Genomic DNA, 4,067 nt, shown 5'->3' on the forward strand with positions numbered 1-4,067 from the left:
TTAAGAAAGTTTGTTTGCTAAGTTTTGAGAAGAGTGAGTTTGATATAAGAAGTCGAGTTTTTGGTTTAGTAGGTTTTAAAATTTTTATTTTATTAGGATTCGTATGAATGGGTGTTTTTTTAGGAGTCTATGAGAAAGCCCGATTAAGTTAATTGGGGATATCCATGAAATTCAGTTATACAGGTGTGAGGCATTTGCAGTATACACTCAATAGAATTGTCGGGCAAAGTCTGCAAGGAGAAAATGAGAAGTTTCAAACTTACACATTGAGAGTTTAGAGTCATATAGGATCTTAGTTTGCACATTCATTGTTGCAGAAATTTAATAAATTGTTAAAGTTAAAGAAGTGTTTTGATTGAAGTTAGAACCTGTGAAAAATATATGTAAAAAAAATAAAAAATTATTGGTTAGTCATTCATCCCTACCAAGTGCACTTGCAAACAAATGTAGTAATTTTCCACGTGGAACACTCAAATAATTTTGTGCGAAGTTCTCGGTATGTTTACGACCCATGGATCCAATTCTCACCACTTCAAGGTTTAGTCAAAGTAGCTACCAAAAGTCATTGAAGATCATTGGCTTGCATTGACAAATTTTATCTATGACTTCTTCTCGCCTCTCATTGTCCTCAAATGTATCGTCGCTGATTATCAAGAACTACTCACGGGTGTTACATCAAATTAGATAGTACGCATACATGTAATCATACCGTTGATTTGAGCCAAGTATTCCCTGGTGAATGTTTCTCTCGCTCAATCCTCAGTAGCTCGATCAAATTGCTTTTTAAACCGATTAATCAAACACACTTACTCTAATCCTAATCAAACACACACTTACACGCAACTCGGTTAAGCCACAACTCTATGAAAGTGCAAGGATATTTAGGCAGAGATTTTTTCTAAGTCAAATCTAATATACATCAAAACAAAAGCATAGTTTCATGGAAAAGCTCACTCAAGATTTAATTTATGCAATAACCTTAGCAGAATTGGCTCCCTAGCCTCAAAGTGAGACTTAAATTTCCTCGATCTCACCGGAGTCTAGTTGAGAGTTGATACAATTAAGAAGTCAATGTCGGCATATCTTTGAGATTTTAGGTACAGTCTCGGTCCGGCACAACACATAAATCAAAACAAAAGGTTATAGTTGATAATGAAGTAAGGATATTTATGTCCTCGTGATAGAATATTTATGTCTTCACGAATCCTCTTTAGTCTGCTCCGCCTTTATATCTCTTAACTTCACATTAAGTTCATGTAGCACCGGTGGAGATTCTCCCAGTATTGTCACCCTAATCAATCAATGGACATTTATTGACGATTACCATCTCACCATCACTATTCATCACCACCAAACTGTAATGCATCAGCTTCGTATACGATGCAGTGTTCTTCTTGTGGTGTCTGAAAAAGGCCAAGAACACATGCTTAAGAACACATGCTTAGATGCCAAAGGAGAATGCAACTAACCACCAGTTCTTGATGATGAAAGAAGCAACTCATTAACATGAAGTTTTAGTTTGTGCCTTGAAACTCCTAAAAGATTCTCACTACATAGTCTACCATCATTTACATTGTAACAATGATTTTCTTATTTCAAGTATCAATTATATGGATTGCAGATATATACACAATTATTCAAAGTACCTTCGAATACCACCTAAGTTGCATAACGAATGCTTGTAGTTTGTTCCAGTACCACCAATCAAAGCAAATAACCAATCACAACCTTCATGCTGAACCACCTAAAATAGTTCAATTTCAATGTATTAGTGAGATAGACTCATATTCTACATGGCTCAATGATTGCACAAACTTTCTTATACTTTCATCCATTCACTTGTCTCTTAATTAGTAAGGTAAATGTTCAATATGGAGAGCCAAAACATCATATAACCCATCAGTTAGTGCTGTAATTTCATGTACAGAGTACGGGGTACCTAGAATGTAAAAATGATTTTCCCTTTCATACTGTTCATGTACCTGGCAAACCAATTCTTTAATTAAGTCATTGTTTTTCATAACTATGGTAGGTTAAGTACTTGTTAACCCCAAACCTAAACGAATTGAGGTTTGGTTCAGGTCACTCATAAGAGTTGATGAGCGTACTTGAATCGTTATATTATATGAATTCCATTATGTACCTTGAAAAATTAAAAGGGGCAATTGGAATAGAAGTCACAACCACCCCTGTTTCTACGTACTGCATGTTCTGATTCTGGTGACAACAAAGCCTTTACAAAAGCTCTTTCCTGTGGTTGCATGTTGCGTAACACCTGCAGAAAAGAAAGCCAACACATACTAAGTTCACAATCATCTCTTCATGTGATCGCACAAAAATTTCCATCTCATTCATGCAAAAAGACCTATATTAGTTTCTCACGACCCATTCCTCCCTGCTAATTATTATAGGGAGCATCAAAAATCTATTTACCAATGTGTGTACCAGTATCAACGAACTGCAAACTCAGCTTCTCATATTCTAGCTACTTGTTATACTCTTGTACTCCGAGTTTTAGTTTTTTGGCTGATCAACCACTTTCAAATTCTATTACTATGAAGAAAGTTTAAAACAAAAATCATTATCTGTGTAATGTTTAGAACAACAAAAATTGATTTGTATATCCTCCTGGCTATTCTCACACTGGTGTGGACATATCTTAAAATCAGGTAGGGTTGTTTTTCCCTATATTCTGATAGATTATCTTATGAAAGAGATTCCTTTATTGGCCCGTTGCCCATATATAGCCCCATACTTGTGATTCAAGTGCCATTCGAAAAGAAAAGGATGTCACCAAAACCTTCAACAAAGTGTCCAACTACTACTCTATGCTCCACACTTTTGAACTTGTCATTTTTAATTAAGAACATAATTGACAAACAACAAACAGGTAAGTTTTGGAATGTAAAGGTTCCAAGAATCTATGTACAATCATACCTGTACAAGATCCCTAATTTTCACTATTAGAGCTCCTTGCCTAGGAGGAACATCCACCGATTGACTTTGATGATGAATCAGTAGAACTGTAGAAGAATAGTGATTAAAGTAGGATCCGGCTCGAAAAAGTGCGGGATAGTAGTTACCAAGCAATGACCCACTTTTCATCTATTCAATGTGTTCAAAGATAATCACGACTAATACCTAAAGCCTCTAAGAGAAGTGAGGAGATCGTGTTTTGCGGTTTGATAATGCTAGCATCGGTACTCATCATTCTCTCTTTGCAAAAAGGGGTACACAACTATTAGGTAATAAATCCTAAATCTTAAAGAACTAAAGCCAAAAATCACTTGAAAACATTTTCCACTTGCAAGGTCTCACTACACACAAAAATCAAATAGGCTAGCAAACAGGGCAAACAACAACCTAACGACTAAACTTTGATCTCAGATAAGTCCAATTTATAGGTCGATAATCTTAACTGCAAATGGACCATTTACTCGTTAACCAACAAATCACATGAAGTGACTCATTAGTTTCATTAGTGTGGAACAAAACCTTAATAAATAATTGATGAGTCTATGAGGAAAACAACAATTTGCAAATAGGATCACTTGTTCACGTCAGTTTCCAACACTCAAAAATAAATAATGATTGAAAATTGAGAAATCAACAAAACCAAGAAATGAACACAAACATATATTAAACAACAAAAGTAGGCAGGTGGCGTTGAAGTGATTAATCATATATTCAATAGAGGAAATAGAGAGTCAGAGTGGAAGACCAAAGTAAGAGGTCTAGTGAAGTAGTCAAACCTGTATGTCAAAGTCGCGGAGAGAAGTGGGTGTAATCTAGAAAGTTGCATTTTTTTTTTTTTTGTGTCCTAACTTTGACGCCCACATATAATGCAGTTTTTATTGCACATACTAAATCCATTTGTTGAATATATAATCCTTGGTCCCGGGGAAAACTAAAGAAAGAAAGAAAGAAAGAAAGAAAAAAAAGCAAAAAAAAAAAGAGAAAGGGAACACTTTATAAACGAACTTTTGATTTGGCAAAACAACAAAAGCATGCATGTGAGATTGATATACTTGGTGTCTACACAAAGTGGTGTTGGAATTTCTAAAAAG

General features: G+C 35.1%; 1 long non-coding RNA gene across 1 annotated transcript; it reads right to left on the reverse strand.

Moving 5' to 3' along the window:
- Nucleotides 1–1,279: 1,279 nt before the first annotated feature.
- LOC147481781 (uncharacterized) lies at nucleotides 1,280–3,052 on the reverse strand. Its single transcript, XR_015204386.1, has 4 exons — nucleotides 2,938–3,052; nucleotides 2,144–2,275; nucleotides 1,647–1,744; nucleotides 1,280–1,403 (listed from the first exon to the last, which is right to left on the reverse strand). It is a non-coding gene; the product is annotated as an uncharacterized LOC147481781 (long non-coding RNA).
- Nucleotides 3,053–4,067: the final 1,015 nt, after the last annotated feature.

This window comes from Coptis chinensis, chromosome 8, assembly GCF_015680905.1.
Source record: "Coptis chinensis isolate HL-2020 chromosome 8, ASM1568090v1, whole genome shotgun sequence".
Lineage (NCBI taxonomy): Eukaryota > Viridiplantae > Streptophyta > Magnoliopsida > Ranunculales > Ranunculaceae > Coptis > Coptis chinensis.